Below are 20,309 nucleotides of genomic sequence, written 5' to 3' on the forward strand. Positions count from 1 at the left end.
GTCCCACCTCCTCGAGGATCACATCCAGACACACCCGCCTGTCACTCAGGTCCACTTTCTGGCCATCAGAGCCCTAATCTCTCCATCCAAACATCAGCGATTTGGGAAGCTACTCCACTGGTTGGCATGAGTGTAGGAACTCCCAGTACGGTTTTCATGCTACAGCTGGCCCTTCTCCATGACAGCCCCCTCCACCCACCCTCACCTCAGGTCCTTTCCCTTGGGTGTGAGTTGCTCTGACCTGCATAGCAGCAGAGGCTGCCTACAATGGTAGGGAGAGACCTTACATGCACAAAATGCCCTGTGCACCAGGCAAAACATTTCCATTTGTCTCTTTCCATGTCTATTCGTCTCCTTGCTGATACATAGCCACGCTTCTGTAAATAAATGCCGTTCCATTTTAAGATGTAACATATGACTTTCCATCATCTTTGCAAAGGGTGGGGGAAGAGGGGCAGAGCTGTAGTTTCAGTGCTCTCTTAGCTAAGGACAGCTTCAGTGCCATTTTGGTTATTTGGTTAAAGGCAGTCACACGACTGTCCACCATCTTGGTTGTGGAAAGTCCCTGCTTCAACACCGCCTTGTTTGAGAATAACCTGACTTAAAAAAGACACTTTGCAATTGAGATAAGATTTTCACATGGTTTCTATCCTGCCTTGATAAATAGTAATTTTAATATTACTTCAAAGATTTATAACATAAAAAGGTTAGAGATCATTGCCTTAAAATGTCTAGCCTTGTTTTTGCTACTGTCATTAAGTTACAATGTAACCTTTTTGCCTGATAATCTGTTTGCTAGATACAATCTAGAGCAAATAATTAAAAACAGACATACATTGTCTAACTCAGATATCCTTAATAGATACTAGCTCTCAATCTTGTCAGAAATCTGTCAAATTTAACATTAAATGTTTAACTATGACAGAGACTCCCAAATCCTAACAGTGCCACCCCACACCCACACCCACACCCAAGGACTCCAAAAAGATATGAGCACAGTAACAAAGGACTCTTCCTCAACCTTTCAAGCCCCCTCAACCCCAGCCTGCTGCCTCGGACTATGTTGAGGTCCTCTGGTTCAGAGGTGCCCCTGTCTTATCTTATAAAACACTGAACTCCCCTCCTATCTCTAAGGATTCCCAAGTCATTGTTCTACAGATATAAGGGTGGTCTGGGGCAATAGGAGCCATCTTGGTCCTGACAGAGTGCTGAGTAGGATATAACATCAGTGGAGAAGCCTTCAAAGGCTGCCCGAACCTCCTCTATGAAAGGCTTCAGGCTTCATCCCCAAGCCTGGCAAGAACTCACAATTTACTGCCCCAAGGCCAGCAGTGCCACAGCTCCCTGAGTCTAAGCCTTACGCAGCTATGTCTGAGATCCAGTTCTCCTTGCAGGAAGAAGTGGCCATTTCTCTCTCATCCCTATCCGGTCACTGAACTCTGGCATGAATCGAGCCAAATTAGCTCCATGATCTCCCGTTGGAGAATTCACAACCTGGGTTCAATTCCCAGGACTCATATGGGAGAAAGGGAGAGACTCCCAAAAGTCGTCCCTTGACCTCCACCTTCACAGCATGCCATACATGTGCCCACATTCATACACACAAAATGGAAATTAGATAAATGTTTTTTCAAAAAAAGGAACATTACTGTTACTGCGTTATCATTATTTCTCTAATGGTTGTTCACCAATTTCTGAGACCTTGGCAAAGTACAAGTGAGAAGCACCCGGGGCAAGAAGAAATTAGGGGACAGCCAACTCTTTGTTATTGATGAAGTAGGTAAAATTTTGTCATATTAAGTTTAGAGCTGCACTGATAGCCAATGTAACTGAGGGGGGCTTGACACCATGACCTACTTAACTGGCATCAACAGTAGCTAAGATTTCAATACCCCAATGGTAATAAGGCATTTAAAAGCAGGCCAAGCCACAGCGACTGCTCTAGAACACACAATCTCATCCAGCTAATAGCTTTGAGCACGTCCTATGTGCTAAGCATTTTGGTGCTGGGGGAACAGAAGGGTGAAAACTCCTGCTTCCGAGCCATCAAGCGTTTCACCATCCAACAGGGAGACAGGCGCTCAACAGACCACGGAAGAGACTAGGGTATATGTCACACTGCAGGGCAATGGGAATGTTCGAAGGAGGGCATGCAAGCTAAAACAAAAAACATAAAACAGGGAACTTGCAAGGCAAGGAGGAGGTGGAGCCTCCTACACAGAGGCTGAGTAATCGTGAGATGGGTATCCTCCAATGAGTGTTTCCTTCGAATCCTCAGATTGGTCCAGGTCACCAGCTCTAAGCACTACCCCTGCCCGTAAGCTCAGTTACAAGGGGTTCCCCATCCCTGTTGAGGAGGACAGATTGCTGCTCTTCTCTCCTGGCCCTCCCACTGGGCCTCTCCTTGAAGCTCAGAAGCCCAACTCCTACCCTTCTTTCATTGACAGACTCTACCTTTCCCCAGGAACTGCCTGGGTTTTCCTCTCCATTCAGTATTACTAGGACCAGGGATGACAAGGAGATGAAGCTGCCAGGACTCTACCCTACTCTTGGGTATCTGAGTTGATAGGGAAACCACAGGTCAGCGTGCAGAGATGGAACCTTCCCATGCACACCCGGAAGCCTTGTCCTGCCAGCACCAATTGTGACATTTCAAGACATTTCAAGAGTAGTGCTCAGCTCTTACTGACTGGTTGCCACTCCAGGATAGTCCGAGCTGAGCCAAAACAGCACTGTGTAAAACAGACCTCAAGTAAAAAATTACAAGCAATGGCCATAGCCACCAACCAACAGCAGGTCAGACTTCTCGATGGTGCTGCCCCATGTGGGTATTCATATCCACTCTCAGGAATCACCAGCATCATGGCGAATGCCCTTCACAGCACACACAGTCATGTGGGGTTTGAACTGGCACGGTCCAGAGCACTCATGAGGAAGCAGTGGCTCTCACAGTGTCTATGAAGCACACGGACAGAGGATGCAGCAACACATGGACTTGTCCAAGGAAGTATGGAATTGGTGCATCCTAGTTAGAGCTGAAGTACTCCTTAAAGTGCTACATCTGTGTGTGAGGGCGCACACACCTGGTGTGTAAAGGATGTGTGCATGTATGCATAGCGAGTGTGATTTTGATTTTTACTGTTTAGAACACAAAATCCGCCACTAATGATATTATTAAAAAGTAATATTATGGGCCAGGCATAGTGACATATACCTTTAATCCCAGTATTTAGAAGGCAGAGGCAGGAGAATCTCTGTGAGTTCAAAGTCAAGCCTGGTCTACATAGCATAGCCCAGGCCAGCCAGAGCTACCTATTGAGACCCAGTCTCAAAAGAAAGTTATATTATTATAGCACATAGTATATAACAACATAATATAATTATTAAACATTAGAAAAGCAATACCACTTAAGAAACCTCCTTGTCACAGTTGAAGCATTGTTCTAACTAATGTCCTTTCTTCAGCAAGTGCACACTGAGTATAAATGAAGCTTTCTAGATGCTGGCTAAAATCTAACCTGATCTTTACACGTTACGCACATGCTATCTTAGCTCAGTGAGAAATGTGGGAGTATTACCCTTCCCTTATTTACCACTTAGCAACCCCCACCCCCAGTCAGATCTGACTGACAGTTTCTGGTACTGACAGCGTTAACAGCACTCATTCAGAACAGTTCCTGGATAGTCTGTCCTACCAGAGTCCTGAACTTTTATCTCCCTCCAGATCCGTGGCCTCTCCTTCCACACAGCACAGCACCTCTGTCAAGTTCATCTGACTCTGGCAACAAAGACGAGGGCATTCGTGCTTCTCGACTGCGCTGCTCACTTCATCTCTGCCTTTAACGCAGCGTGTGAAAGGGACAGAGTTGACAAGCCAGGTGACAGTTGTCTTAACCTGAGACCAGCACACACTACTAGAGTCTGCAGTATCTCTGAAGACTGTCGGAGTAGAAGACCAGATAGGTACATGGCCTGGAGGGGCAGAGTTCTTCCCAGACACAGCACAGAGATTTCCCACCAGCAAACCTCTGGCCCTTCAGTACTGGAGTCTCCATCACTACTGACTACCTGGAGCCAGAGAGAGGGACAGGACCCTATTCTGTGCAAGGACGCAGACAGGAATTATCTTCACCACAACAGGACACTGGCTTCAGGGCTCCTAGGGAACAGATGTGGTCCAGATCTCTTGCAGGCAGACCTGTCAGTTTGCCTGATCTACAACGTTGTCCTAGCACGAACCCCTGAACTTGCCTCAGTCCTGGAAGTCTGCCAGTATGGACAGACTTCTCTTTGGGGGGACACTGGCAAGGACAATTCAGCCTTACTCCAGGGACCCAACCCTTAGAGAAGAGTCTTTATTTTAAACAGGATGTCCCTTTATGAATCTTCCTAGCCTTTTAAGCAGGAATTAACATTAAAGCAAGTACCACTTTACTATGGTGGCTATCAAGAACCCAAGATGTTTTCTAATTTTTAATTCCAACGTCTGCTGCTCCAATGAAGTCTGATGGTCCCCCCATCTGCGTAAGGTTAGTTACAGAATGCTGTTATTCTGGACTACACAGAGTTGGCCTGACCTACTCAAAGACAAAAAATCTTGCTGATTGATTTCGTTACTCTGTTTTTACAAACGACTGCAGTTGTGCAACTGTGGCTGATTGATTAGCCAGAGTCCTGCTGGAGTTACATACAAATAATTCTATAATGAAGTCAGCAAGTACAGGGGCAGGGGATGTGGAATGTAGTCTCACCTCCCAGGAAAATCAGCAGGAGTCAGGAGGGCGGGCCTTTCGGGCTCTCCAGGTTCCAATCCCTATCTGGTTCACTTTTTCCTCTGTGTATCATTTTGGCAGAGCGTGCAGTGAACGTCTTCAAAGAACCTTTGTCTTCAGGGTTTTGGATTCAAGAGGGAAACCTGATTAGTGCTGTAGGCCTAAGGCTCCTTAGGTATTTCCAACTTTGTATTTGGTAAGTTTCTGCTCGTCCCATTAAAACATTTGTATTTTATGAGACATGTATCAAATAATATATGTTTAGAAGGGAAAAAAATCAAGCACAAGGCCCTGGGTTCGGTCCCCAGCTCCAAAAAAAAAAGGAAAGAAAAAAAAGGAGTAGAAGGGAAAAAAATTAGGATTGAAAGGTCTCTATTGACTTTATCATAAATAGAAAGTAAGTGTTTTGTTTTAGTTTAGCACAGAACAATTAATCTCTGTGAAATTAGGCTCAAGTTTTTCTTTTCTGAATCTAGAAGACAGACATATACACATATAAAAAAATAAGAAAAAGGGGGGGCTGAATAGTTCAAGTGTGTGCTTTCTTTTTTCTCCTTAAGGCAGAGATAATGACACAAGATCCATAAAGGAATCATTTGAAACAAATGAAGAAAGGGAGATTAGGGAGTTTGTGTTTCTAAAGTGAACTGTGTGGCAGGGATGTTGGGAAACACTTTCAAATAGTGTCAGTGAGACTGTGAACTGCTACAGCTTTTAGAAAGTAATACCACCTCAGGGACCTACACACAGAAACAAAAGCTTCTGTGTGTTAGCGTGTTCAGACACACGTACAGAGCATGCTCTCAGAAGAACTACAGCTGCAGGAGAAACCTTGAAACAGTGTGAATGAGGAAATAAGTCACAGAATATTAAACATTTCATGCTATTATTGAGGGTTTTTTTAATCTATAGAGAATGTCTATGCTTTATTATATTTCAAAAAATTATAGCTTGGAGCTGTTTGAAGTCCTGGGTTTAATCCTTAGTGCTGTGGAAGACAAAAAGTATACACTAGTGTGTGGAAGTCCACTCTTATTACTAGAAACTATGTGCAAAAATGTGGTTATTGATAGTTATGTGAGCAGAGAGAAAGCATGAGCCAGCATGACTCATATTGATTATCCTTAGAAATAAGAACTTGAAAGAGACAGAGAGAGAGAGAGAGAGGAAAAAGATCAACTTTTAATACATATTTCTTTGTGTCTTTTTAAAATTTACGTATATAGGGGTATGTGTGTGCACATGTGTGTACTCAGGTGTGCAGACATGGAGACGCCAGAGGCAGACATCAGGTGCCACCCTCTTTCTCAATTTTATTTGGGAGAGGGTTTCTCCTTGAACCTGAAGCTCGCTGTTGATAGGCTGGTTGGCCAGTGAGCTTCTGAGATCTACCTGTCTTCACTGGGCAGTCCTGGGGTCATGAACAGATTTATTTAGCTGATGTGTGGAAGATCCAACTATGCTCCGCTGAGCCATGTCTTCAGCTCGCAGGGACATAATCGTTTGTGATCCGAACAAATTAGAACTATAATCTTCAGAAAAGTGACAGACACGCTAGGATGAGGGCACGAATGCTGAATGCACGGCCTGTTGGAGAGTAAAACATCTCCCAAGCTCCAAGGGGGGGAAAATGCATTGTTTTATCGTAGCAAGTGGAGAGAGTCACTTAAAGACTTCCACACACAGCTGGAGAGATGGCTCAGCAGGTAAGAGCTCTGGCTGCTCAATTCCCAGCAACCACACGGTGGCTCACAGCCATCTGTAACGGATCTGATGCCCTCTTCTAGTGTGCACGAAGACAGAGCACTCATATACATAATGTAAATAAATAAATCTTTTAAAAAAGAAAAAATATTTCCACACACAAAGGAATTTTACGGTCAAAGTAAGACTACAATATTATACTCAGAGTTCTTTAATCATGAGAGGTTTTTTTTTCTTTCTTTCTGATTCTGCTTATTCTTCAAAAACAGATTAAGAGAAGAGGAAATTATGCTATTTAGAAAATGACCTTCTAGGGCTGGGGATTTAGCTCAGTGGTAGAGCGCTTACCTAGGAAGCGCAAGGCCCTGGGTTCGGTCCCCAGCTCCGAAAAAAAGAACCAAAAAAAAAAAAAAAAAAAAAAAAAAAAAAAAAAAAAAAAAAAAAGAAAATGACCTTCTAGCTCTCGAACCTACACTAACAGAAGCTCTATACACCCTCAACCTCATTTTCTGATTTGTGAAATTTGAAAGTTGCAAGCAGTGTTGACACTAGGAGAAAGGACAATGTGTGACTTTACTATACAACCCCAGTATTCTTTAAAACTGCCATTCTGGGTTTTCTCTTTAGTAATGTGTGCATGGCGATCAGATTACAGCTGTAATAGACACACACAGGCCCTGACTAAAATAAGCCACCTTACCGGCTCTTAAAGTCTTTAAAAGGACTTCAACTATTTTGACTTTTTCTAGGTTCTCAAAAGTATAATCAGGAATTTTTGCCACATCCGAAAGCTTGTCTTAATGTTCCTCAGTTTGCTGACTGAGCTGCAGGGTTGAGAACTGGTTTATTCTTTTCTTTCTTCCCCACAATCTAACCCTTTCATGATCAATCTATTACTATAGTCCTTCCTGGAAGCCACACCCCCTGCCTATCTAATGGCGTACAGAGGGTGGTTGGGGAGAGGGCAGTGCTGATGGGATGTGGCCTGTTTAAGAGCCGGCTGCTTCCTTTCTCCTCTACCCCAGCCTGATCTGACTGCCTCCATTATTTCACTAGCCATCTCCACAACACACCACTATTGTGGTCAAGACACTGCTGTCTCTGTTTACATTCCCAGAGAGTAAATAGCTAGGATACATGTTTTCTCAAGGTTCTGTGGGATGCAAATCTATTCTGCTGGGGGGAGGGGAGACCCTAGGTTTCCTGAGCATTATAGATGGCTAATGTAACATTTCAACAATGTATCTCTCAGAGACCAGTCAGTGGCTTTCTCTCACCTTCGCAGGTCTAACTTTCTTGTTCAACTTATGCAATCTCTTGCACATATCAACGAGAAAATGTTTGCGATGTTTAAGAAATGAGCTGAGGTCACTGGAAATACAAGTGGCCAAAAAAAAAAAAAAAAAAAAAAAACCCAAAAATTCAACCAGCAGCCCATTGGTCTATGCAGGGTCAACATGATGACAGGAGATGCTCTACAACAGAGCAAATTAACAGGTGAGCTGGTAGTCGCTAACTAGCAGTGAACGCTCTAATGAGTGACTGTGATCCACCAATGGGGGAACTAATTAAATACATCCCAACTTCAGAGTGCTACACAGACAACGTGGTGGTGGGTGGGGGTGGGGTAGAGCCCAGTGGCACAGCACTCCATGTGCTTAGCATGCAGAAGATCCTGGGTTTGAGTCACAGCTCAATATAACAATGACCATGAATAGGCGGAGGTGGTTTCTACAGCTGCATATCCGAGAAATACTAAATGCTTCACTGCTTGGTGATATTTTTTTCCCACTTTACTACAAGAATATTAAACATAAAATGAGAGAGAAATGTGTAACACATTCCTGAATTCTGTGAGGATGGTGAACGTATGAGGAGGCAAGGCATGATGGGAAACTGAGAGAGAAGACCCTTGGATCGCCTGTATTTAAAGGGACATGCATTGTCTCTGTATGAAAGATTAAAAATATGTAAAAGTCAACTTTGGCTTAAAACTATAATTGACTCCACCACCCCAGAACACTGGACCTGAATCCGCATTTCATGCACCACTTCCTTCTGGCCGCAGGCACCAGACAGAACTGGCCCAAGGTCAACTGAGTCCGAGGCAGGGGAGGCTGGTGCCCTTCAGCTTCCTGTAAACTTCTCTCTCCGCTGTGTGTCTCCTCTCAGCCCCAGGCTGAGCCTTCACACTCAGGAGGAGAGAAGCAGCCTCGGGCACTGCTGCAGAGGTCCTGGGTCAGTCCTTGCCTCTGGAGCACAAGAACGAGGCTCCGTGCATCAGAGCGAGCGAACGGAGAAATTCAGTGAGGGAAAGAAAGAGCTCTCAGCAAAGGAGAGGAGACCCGAACACGCAATGCCAAGAAACGATCTGGGGTTTTTATACATCGAAGAACAAGCAAGCAAACAAAAGTCGCTTTGATTGATCTGAAGGAGAGCCCGCTAGGCTGGCCAGGGCTCTCGACTGGGTCGGGGGACTGTCCCTCACCTCTTTCCCCTTTCAGGAGTCACCATGAATGGGAGGATGTAGGTTGGCCTTGTTTCCTAAAATAACTTGTACTTCTGGGCTTTTCTTATCCTAGGCTGGTTGGGGGGTCCCCAGACCTGGGTCGAAACTGCTGGATGCTCCCACAGGATGCTCCTGACTGTTGGCCTGTGTCACCTCAAGACACACCCTCTGGTTCAACAGGAACACTTTGTGCCTATTTACTTCACTTTAGGGGTCTACCTACCTCTGTCTCTGGCAGTCTTAGAACAGAGAATATCACCTCTTAGGATCTCCAGTAATAATCGTCCCTTCTACAGGAACCACCTCCTATTTTGGATATAAAGATCCCCTACAGTTAAATTAACTATGGCAATGAATGTCACTTTATACAGACCACTCGGAGTAAGAGTCCAGTTTTAGGTTAGAATGTGTTTCCCAGCATCTTAACAATCAGAGTTTTCTACAAAACAAGGGTCTGTTTTGATTTCCTAGAAAAGTCGTTCACCTCAATTCTGACTGATAAGAAAAAATTCTGACAGGATGAGAAAGCCACCATAACTTAATGGTGATTAATAAACGAAGTACATTTTGGAGGAGTAAGCATAAAAATGCATGTTTTTTAAAAGTGACTGCTTTGAAGAGCCTGCTGTCTATCGGAGGAGAAAAGACAAAAGACTGCAATCCAGGGCAGAAGAGAAATCAGGCCACGGAGGCCCAAGCTAACAGGGACACGGGACTGAGAGGAATGAGCCAAGGGAGGAGGGAGCCTTTCAGTGAGTAGGAATGGGTTCTCATGCAGTGTGAACCACGCTTACTGTCTTTACCACAGAGGTGTGTGGCCAACAGTGCCCCCCACTCACTCACCTACGCTCTTTTACAGAATAGTAGCAAAGCCTATTGTTTGTCTTCTTGAGGATGTGTGACCCATCTGAAAAGTCTGTAGAACTCACCTACAGACATAGAGAAGGCAGGGGAAGGGATGCTGACGGACAGGCATTCAGATGGGACTGGGAACTACAGTTTAGCAGAAGCCAGGAAGGGGAGGGCCATGTCTGATAAGGCTGGAGACAGAGTGGAGTTAAATGTGCAGAGTTTGAAATAAGACTGCCCAGGCGTGAACTAACCCTGTCCATAGCTACACAACTCAACACATAAACGGAAAGCTCACAGGGTTGCACAAATATTAATGAATGAAGTAAATGGCGTGTGAATGGTACAATAGAAGGAAGAAGAGCCATTGGTGGAAGTCAGAAAAGAGGGCGGGAGGAGTGGGGAGGGAGGAGCTGAGAGATGGCTCAGCACCCATATGGTGGCTCACACCATCTTTAACTCTAGTACCATGGGATCCAATATGCTCTTCTGGTCTCCAAGGACACCTGCATTCATGCTGTGCACAGGCACACATATCTCCAGTCTCTGGATTGTTTGATTTTGTTGTTGTTATTGGTGGTGGTGGTGTTTCTTTTGTTTTTTTAAGACAGGGTTTCTCCGTATAGCCCTGGCTGTCCTGGAACTCACACTGTAGATCAGGCTGGCTTTGAACTCACAGAGTTCCACCTGCCTGCGCCTCCTGAGTGCTGGGATTAAAGGTGCATCACTGCCATCCAGCTAAAAGGACAGCAGACTTTATCCTAACGCATTTCTTGTTCTAGACTAGCCCATGGTTTTTGTTGTTTGGTTTTTTTCAAGACAGGGACTCTTTGTAGCCCTGGCTGTCCTGGAACTCATTATGTAGACCAGACTATCCTCAAACCTGGAGATCTGCCTGGATCTGCCTCCTAAGTGCTGGGATTAAAAGTGTATGTTGGGCTGGGGATTTAGCTCAGCGGTAGAGCGCTTACCTAGGAAGCGCAAGGCCCTGGGTTCGGTCCCCAGCTCCGAAAAAAAGAACCAAAAAAAAAAAAAAAAAAAAAAAAGTGTATGCCACCAAAATCATTGAAAGGTTTGAAGAATTTCATTCACTTAATTTAATTTGGCTGCGTGGTGGTGCATGCCTTTAGTCCCCGTCCTCAGGAGTCAGAGGCAGATTGACCTCTGAGTTCAAGGCCTGTCTCAAAAATAAAAACAAAAATAAATTAAAAATAATTAATTTAATTAGGCTTCAGTGATAGAGCCTTGCTTAACATGTCTGAGGCACCAGATTCAAACCTCAGCACTGCAAAAAGAAAAGCAAAATGGACACTGGGATAATTGAGAGATAAGGCGGAACCAAAAGAAAATATGCATTATACTAAATAAATGGCTTATTCAAGGAGAAAAAATTCACTTGTAGTAAACACTAAAATGTATCAGAGACGCATTTTTATGTGAGTCATAGCAATCAAAACAACGATACAAAAGTCGTAGATAGATACAAAAGTCGTAGATAGATACAAAAGCTCCACTCAGTACTCACCTGTGTTCTTTCACTAAGTAGTAAAGTTTATTGCTTTCGCTTTCTCAGTATTTGTGAGGGATGGGCAGACTCTGTAATGCCCCAGGCATCCCCACTAGCTGCCTGACCTCAAGAAGAAACTAAAGAAGAAACTAACTGCTGGGCTTGGGCCCTACACCTGAGATCAAAGCTGCTTGGACTGAGGCAGGTAGCTAAGCTAACTGTTACTCTCCACTCCCATGGATGGAGGGCACCATGTGACGACCAAGACATGAGAGCCACTATTTCCTGGTGCCCAAGGGCTAAGAAAGTGATGAAGTGATGCATGCTGTCTGTATTCCCTGTCCTTAATCTGCCCTAAAAACCTCAGCAGTGTAGACTCTTCTAGGAGGACAGATACTGCAGAACCCAGACATCAAGATTCTTCTCCTCCTTGGGGCTTCATGGTAGATGTGAAACGTGATAGATCATGGCGTTAATTTATACTAAAAGTGGCTCCTATATGTAGTCTATTTCCTTGTGTCCATATTAATACTGATTATAATAATATTAATGATAATGGCCCACAAACACCGACGGCACCATTGTACACAACCTGCTAAGTATACCATGCACATGACCACATATGACCCTCATGGCAATCCTCTGTGTAGAGATCCTTGCTCTCATTTTAGGGGTAAAGAAAAAAGACCTTGTAAGACAGTATTTGTATCAGACACAAGATCAAGGAGACTTCGTGGTCCATGCAGTAACCACATAGAAACTGTACTCAGCACACCGGCATCACCTGTGGGCTCTCAAAAGTGAATTCTCTAGGGCCAGAGGCCCATGCATATAATCCCAGGACCTGAGAGGTAGAAGGAGGAAGACTGCTCCAAGTTTGAGGCCAGCCTGGTATGTATGGCGGGTTCCAAGCCAGTCAAGGTTACCTATCACAACCTGTTATAACCTGTTATAAACAAACCAATTTAAACCCCTCACTCCACACTCACAGAATCGAGCCTTTGTAAGCTCCTAGTCACACATGGGCTAACTAAGACCCAGCTTACTCCACACTAATTCACACGTTAGCAGATAACACTGCTCAACTAACTGAAGGGCTCCTCAGAGGTTTTATTGTTCAAAAGTGCCCATGAGTCAGTCAGTGATCTCAACCCGACTATAATACCCACGGGGTGAGCAGCAGCCACATTCGTTAGGGTTGAGCAGTGTAACAAACGAGGCTCCATGAGGAAGTCCTTTGTCCCAGGGAAGTGAAACCAAGAGTGATTCTCAACTAAGGCTGGACAGTGTGGCAGAAGGTGCCTGGGAATCTCTCCATGGCGGCAACGGGACGAACCAATGAGGGGCTGACTTTCAGCAGCTAGAAGTAATTCCACGCCTTGAAACCCCCTTGTTCTTGTTCTTCTCCACCTTTACCACATTTGCCTTCCGCCCTTCTGCTCCAAACAAGGTTGTCTATAGTGACAGGAAACATCCAGGGACAAACCCTTCTGAGCTAAGAAGCCCCTCTACCCAGGAGAGAGCATGACTAAATCTTCCAGTAGAGACCCTCAATGCTCGAAGAGCAGAGAGCTTGTTTCCAAGCTGCAGAGGGGCCTTGGTACGGAAACCATCAGAAATCAAGTAGACTCCACTGGAGGGCAGGCTCGAGGAAGGCCACAGCTCTGGGAGCTAGATTCCCAGGCTCTTAGAAACGAACGGGTTACAGCAAGAGATTAAAAATGTTCTTGTGTACTTTAGAATAAAAGTATAGAAAGAATAAAAGAACACTTGGCTTCACCGTGGAAAGTGCGAGTCTTTAAAATTACAGCTACAGTTAGGAACACACTCAGATATCAAGGACAGTGACAAAACCGGAGTATCTTCGCTATTCATGAAAGCTGGCTGGTGGTGGCCGGAGCGCCCTGGCACAGTGGATTTAAAAGACACAGGCATCCTTTTCTTTGCTACCAACTCCTCTTGCCTCTTGGTGTTACAAGGCGCCTAGTGACTGAGTTACTTTGTGTCAAATTGCTTCTTGTCTCATAACCAGCAAACGACTGTCAACTGAATCAGGGCGTCAGGCATCAGGCTGTAGTTAAACTCATAGAAAATGTGTGAAACAGACAACTGAAGGGAGAAGCCCTCCATCTGAAAATAAGTTCATTCGCCCTTATTGTCCCAGAACTTGATCATTCCCTGCTTTCAAATCTCTTTGTTCCCCATCACATAATCTAAAAGACCTGTGTGATACCCAAAGAGAAAAAGCTACAGCTTCTCAGGGAAGACAGTGATGCTGCTGAGCTGATCCAGGACATTTGCAAAACCCAGTCTGCCGCTTCTCTTCAGCTGGCAACCGGCACTCACAGATGTGTGTACGATCTATACAATGCAACATCCCTGTCTCTGAGAGACTCGGACTGGTGAAGGACAACTGGTAGGTAAGCAGGGCAGAAGGCAGTGCCCTGAGCACTGTAAGATCCAGAGAGCCCACAGTTTATTCAATACTTTCTCTCTACCAGCTCAAAACACGATCTACACACTGCAACGGAAATGTCTTTTAAGTTATTTGCCCATTAACTGAAATAAGCAAAAATTATCTATCAATGCCTTCAAATGAAACTACAGTATTTAAATTGTATGGAGACCGTTAAGAAAAAAACCTACCCTGGCTGCACACGTGTCCACCTTCCCTGTGGGTCTACCTGCAGGCAGGCACAGGAACAGGAGAGATGAAGGGTAAGGAAGATGCAGGACAGGCTAGCAAATTTCAGAGAAGGAGACCAAACCTGCTCACTGCAGAAACCCTGAGGGGTTAGGAGCCCATAGCCCAGGGATATTCCTTGGAGATTAAGCAAGACCTAGTCAAGCCAGGTTCCACACAGACACACCTTTTGTTAATCTGAGTTCAAAGTCTAGCCACAAATGGAGGATCTGGGTCATCCCTATTGGATTTCTCTTACTCTAGCTAACTTTAACAGTTCTTTCTTTGAAAAGAAAAGCACGCTAAAGTAGGGGTAAGGGTGTACAAGACTGAAGGGATGCAGTTCGGGATTTAGGGAGAGGCCCCGGGCGCAAAGCCCTGACTGGAGCTGGCTGCCCTTCCAGGAGCAGACGCAGGCGCCTAGGGCGCGCACAGACTCGGGATGGGGCTGCCCCGGAACATAGGAGCCAAGTTCTGGGAGCCGCACGCTCCAAAATCAACCGCCCTCGCTGGAGTTGAGGTTGCAGATGCAGCTCCGGGGCAACGCGGGGAGACCGGGGTTAGATCGGTCCGAACCACCAGCGGCCCTGGATGGGTGCAGCCCGGCAGCGCTCAGCGGAGAGCGCGGCGTCTAGAGCCCCGGCAGCCGCCGCCCCTTCCTCCCGCGCGAGCAGGACCGCGGGCCTGAGGGGGGATCGCTCCCCTCGGCGCCGAGGAGGCGGCCCCGACATCCCGTCCGTCCGCACCCAACTCCGTGGACCCCAGACGCGTCCTGCATGGTGGGGCGCAGCTCCCTTACCGTGCAGCGGCTCCGGGCGGCTCCTCGGCCCCGCGAAGCGCGGGGCATTTTTTTCTGGGAAACTTCTCTCTGGGTCCGCAGGGCTGAGCCAGGGCGGGCAGGAAAAGCGCTCCGCGCCGGGAGGCTGCGACCATCCGGGAACTTCGCCGAGATGTGAGCCCTCCCCCTCGGCCCGCGTCCTCCCCCTACGGCCCCCGCCACACGCGGACGCCGAGGCAGCCGCTGGCCCTTCGCCCTTCGCCCTCGCCGCGCCCTGCCATCCGAGGCCGCGAGGACCAGAGCCTGGGCTGGGCTCTCCCCCGGGCGGAGGCCGAGGGGTCCGGACCCGCGTGCGCCCAGGAGCCGGACCTGGAAGGGATACCCAACCGAGGACGCTGTCCCTAGAGACTGCCCGGGCCTCCGGATGAGGTCCTCTCCCCCCACCACAGGGAAAGCCTTTTCCCGTCATCTCCACTCCGCTCCGGAGTCAGAGGGCCCCGCTTTGAGAAACTTAAAAGTTTCCATTCACTTTAAAAGCTGGCTTTTACAACGGAGTGGCCCCACTGCAGCCCAAGGGCCACGCGCGTCCCCAGTCCCCGCCCACTGGGAGCGCACTGCTCTTCCAGGGTAAGGTGCCAGTCAGTTGGGATTCTTGGAATCTTTTATTTATTTATTTTTTCTCCCACCGACTTCTGCAAACATAGAAAGATCTAGAGCAGAGCGCGTGTTAAGGAGAAAACCGAGGCCCTTCCACATGACTCTCCCCAGTTCTCAAAGGCAGGTTAACACTAGGAGGACACATTAGAGCATATACACTTGAAAATACAAAGACAAATTGTGGTCAGTATAATAACTACTGGATCGTACTGTAAAACAACCAAAACGATGTAGCTCTCTGAGTAAATATGGGAAGCTTCGAGAAGATGCACCTCAGAATTTGACATCGAGAATGAATGTGGAGCCCTTGGCTCCAGTGACAGGGGCCAACTCTCTTAATCTCTTATTGGCTTTTTTTTTTTGTAAAAGTCCCTAAATGCACTCACTCTTTCTTGTTTTGTTTTCGTTATTTTTAGGTCTCACTATGAATTCCAGGCTAGTCACAAACTCCCACAGTTAGCTGTATTCATCTAAGGTTTATTCTCTATTTGCCTTTTATCTGTGTATCTATTTAATGTGTATAAGTGGTTTGTCTGCAAATATGTCTGCATCACGTGTATGTCTGGTGCCACAGAGGCCAGAAAAAGGTGTGAGGTGCCCTGGGAATGGAATTTCAGACAATTGGGAGCCACCATGTGGATGTTGGGACTCTAACTAGTGCCCTCTGTAAGAGCAGCAAGTGCTCTTGACCGTTGAGCCATTTCTCCAGCTCTGGCCACGATTCTTGACATAGAGTTTGGATTTTTTCCTGGGTTAGCAACGTGTGGTAAATGTTCTCTCTGGTTGCTTGACAGCACAGGGAGTCCATGTGGAGGGTAAATAATATATACTCTGCCATGTGCTATGGTGTAAGCAGCGGAAACAGCCAGGGACATTAAGCACATTTTCAGCTTGAGATGGTTTCTGCTTACATTTGGTGTTAACACTGTAGACAGAAGAGCTCTATACCTATTCTACGTCTTGTTCCTTGACTCTCATTTTGGGAGCCATGCTAACTCCTAATGCAATGCCTTAGGACCTCCCACCTCTTTATAACCAGGACTTTATTGTGCTTACCTTTCCCTGGTATTTCTCAAATACCAGAAAAGGGAGCTTACCTGTCTCGTTGAATTCTCACAGAAACCTCTGTGAAATAGGCATCTGTCTCTATTATACACACATGAACAGTGCCTCAGAAAGCTCAGCTGATCTGCCCAAGATCTCTTAGGATATGAATTTCTAAACCAGACCACTATGACGTTAATACCTTTGCTCCGACCACCGTGCCAGAAGTCTCTTGACTTGATTTCCTATTTGTTCCACCTCTGAACTGCTACTGGCAGGAATGACCCGAATTAAGATCCCTGAATGCTAAGGGACAAAAGAATAACAAGTTGTTACAAGCTTAAGTAAAGAATTACTGGTATCCAAGCAGATCTGGTTAAAGGCTCTGGCTAGATTAGGTTTTCTTCCTGGTTCACACAGGAAGGATGCGGAATACCAGGTGAATGGAGCTCTGTGCTTTGCCAGGGGAAGCAGCAGAGGCTCAGGATGTGCTGGGGAGGACGGTGTCTGCAGGCTGCTTTGTACCACATGAATGCTTGGCACATATGCTTAGCATATTTAATAGCTAATATCCAAAACTGAAAGGACAGTGCTCCTGAGAGCTGATTACTGACACTGCACCTTATTCCAAAAAGATTTTTTAAGATTTATTTATTTATTTATTTTATGTATATGAGTACATTGTAGCTGTCTTAAGCACACCAGAAGAGGGTGTCAGGTCTTATTACAGATGGCTGGGATTTGAACTCAGAACCTTTGGAAGAGCAGTCAGTGCTCTTAACTACTAAGCTATCTCTCCAGCTCCCCAAAAAGCATTTTTAAAAGCCTTAAGACAGAACTGAATATGGTAATATTTAGACCTCTGGGATGGCAAATTCACCAAATACTTTTGCTCCATTTTTTCCTCCCTAAAAATATGTACTTATCCTAAGCAATTCGAATAGTTGGTGAGCATAAAAACAGAAAGTGAGAGCCACCTACCATCTGCTCCAGAAGCAGCCATTGGTAATTTTCCATGCTTTTCCTGAGAATTTTTGTTACATGGCAAATAGGCATGAAGGGGTAAGTCAGTGGTGGAGGGTTTGTCTAAAATGAACAAGGTCCTGGGCTTGATTGCCCCCCCCACACACACACTACACACACACACACACACACACACACACACACACACACACACACACAAGCTCACCCTACAAATGTTTATTGAAAGCAAGCTGAATAGGATCGCGTTTCCTGATACAATAATCTATTGCCTTGGTTATCTGCTGCTATGTGAAATTATCATAAACTTACCAGCTCGAAAACCACATCCATTTATTATTTCAGAGCCTTAGTAAGTGAGCACCACATGACTCAGTCCTCTGTTCAAAGGCTGAGTCCTTGACTAGAGGTGCTGGAGGGAAGAGCCACTTCAGGCTTGTTCTGGCCACTGGCAGAGCTAAGCTCGTTCCTGAGATGGGGCTGAGGCACCCATTTCCTTCCTAGTTGTCAGCTTCAAGGCTGCTCTTCAAGCTTCAAGCTCTGTCAGCTTCAAGGCTGCTCTTTACACTCTGTCTTCACATCCAGGAACAAAGACTCTCTGCGTACGGACTTTTTACCTTCACAGTATGTATGCCAGCGTACGCCCTACCTGCTTAATCCCACTGAAGCTGATCTCCCTCTCGTAAGCTCAGTCTTAGTTACATCCCTTCACAGCAGCAGCCAGATTAGGACCAGTTTGACTAACTAGAGGAAACACTAGGGAGAGAATTCTCAAGGGTACGGAAGTTTTATCTTTCCACTCCTCTAAGACTCAACAGATCTAATTGATTCTTTTTTTAAGCTACATATTTTTCAGAATCCAGGCAAATTCCCTAATCGTGGACACTTGTATTGCTTTCGGTAGTTTTGCTGCTTTGTACACAAAAACCACAGATGATCATAAGTGCTTGTGTACCGCCGTGAAGTTCTCTGACTAGTAATCCAATGTATAGAGATTAGTGCCATAGCTTATAAAAACAACTTCCACGGGATAAGTGGGATTGAAAAGTGAAAAACAGGGCTGGAGAGATGGCTCAGCGGTTAAGAGCACTGACTGCTCTTCCAGAGGTCCTGAGTTCAAGTCCCAGCAAGCACATGGTGGCTCACAACCATCTGTAATGGGATCTGATGCCCTCTTCTGGTGTGTCTGAAGATGACAGCTACAGTGTATTTATACATAATAAATAAATCTTTAAAAAAAAGTGAGAAACAGTTGTACCTTCTCTGCATCTTCTTTTTTTTTTTTTTCAAAAAATTAGCACACTTCATTTACTTACTTATGAGCGTGAGAGGACGTGTGTGCATCCCATGGCCTGCATCCCATGAGTCAGAAGACAACTTGCAGGAGCTGGTTCTTCTCCCCTGATGTGGATCCTGGGGGTTGAACTCAGGTTGTCGGGCATGGCAGGGAGCATCTTTACCTGCTGAGCTGGTAGACATTTGTGCCTTTTGATAGATACTGATAATTTCTCCCCCTCAGTGTGGGTATCAGTGAATTTTTACAACAGCAGTTTCTAAGGACTTAGGTCGCTTAAACAATAATGACATATTTTATAAACAAATTCCAACCGGACACTGTTTCATTACAAGGCCTTACGCACAATAGTTGAGTGCACTGGTACTGGGTCTGGCTGCTTATCTCCAGCCTGGAGCTCTGGTTCCCCCTGAGACCTGGGACAGCTGGACAAGCTTTAGTTCCTGTGTGTATCTCTAGTGGTGATCTCAAAGGCACACCCTATATTAATTAGCCATTGCTTCGTAACAAAATACTCTAAAAAGTCATGGCTTAAAAAAACATTTATTGTGCAGTCTGTTCCTGGCTTCCATCAGATGAAGATGTAGAACTCTCAGCTCCTCCTGCACCATGTTGCCTAGATGTTGCCATGCTCCTGCCTTGATGACAATGAACTGAACCTCTGAACCTGTAAGCCAGCCCCAACTAAATGCTGTCATTTATAAGGCTTGCTTTGGTCATGGTGTCTGTTCACAGCAGTAAAACCCTAAGACAGAAGTTGGTACCAGGGGGTTGGGGTATTGCTGTGATAGGCCCGACCATGTTTTTGTTTGGAAGAATGTAAATTTTGGGACTTTGGAATTGGGATAGTAGTGGAAGGCTTTAAATGGGGCTTAATGGGCTATCTTAGTAGGAATATGGAAGACTTTGTTATTGAGAGTGATTTAAGTTGTGTGGACCTGACCCAAGAGGTTTCAGTGGAGAATTTCAATATGTGGCCTACAGACTGTTTTTGTGTTATTTTGGGGAAAATGTGGCTGCTTTTTTGCCATTATCCAAGGGTCTGCCTGAGGCTAAGGTGAAAAGATTTAGATTAATTGCTTTGAAAAAGGAAGTCTCAAAACAGCCTGGTATGAAGTTTGTTGTGTGGTTATTAAAGTTCACTCTTATGAAGAGCATTTTAATGAAAAGGAGCAAGCTGAGAAAGGAAAAATACAAAATATTTGGTTCAAGTACTAAAGAGACACCAGGAAATGAAATGGTGCTGAATCCTGTGTTCAGGAATATTAAATTGAATTAAGGGAGTAATGACCCTGGGGCAAGACCCTACCCAGCTAAATTTAAGTCCAGGCACTTTAGAACAAACCTTTAATCCCTGGAGATAAAGCCAAACAGATCTCTCAGCTCAAGGCCAGCCTGAGACAGACAGAGCAAGTTCTAGGTGTAGAAAAGCTTAAATCCTGGTGTAGTGGTACACACCTTTAATCCCAGGAGATAGGCATGCAGATCTCTGAGTTCAAGGTCAATCTACAGAACAAGATCCAAGACAGCC

General features: G+C 45.6%; 1 protein-coding gene across 2 annotated transcripts in view; it reads right to left on the bottom strand.

Annotated features, from left to right (window-relative positions):
* Wipf1 (WAS/WASL interacting protein family, member 1) overlaps window positions 1–14,931 on the bottom strand; it is a 103,349-nt gene extending 88,418 nt beyond the window's left edge. For both annotated transcript variants that reach the window (NM_001429723.1, NM_001429724.1), the window contains 1 exon segment: window positions 14,824–14,931. The gene's annotated coding sequence lies outside the window, so the exon portion shown is untranslated.
* Between the last annotated feature and the right edge of the window lie 5,378 nt (window positions 14,932–20,309).

The sequence above is a fragment of the Rattus norvegicus genome, chromosome 3, assembly GCF_021556685.1.
Source record: "Rattus norvegicus strain SHRSP/BbbUtx chromosome 3, alternate assembly SHRSP_T2T, whole genome shotgun sequence".
Lineage (NCBI taxonomy): Eukaryota > Metazoa > Chordata > Mammalia > Rodentia > Muridae > Rattus > Rattus norvegicus.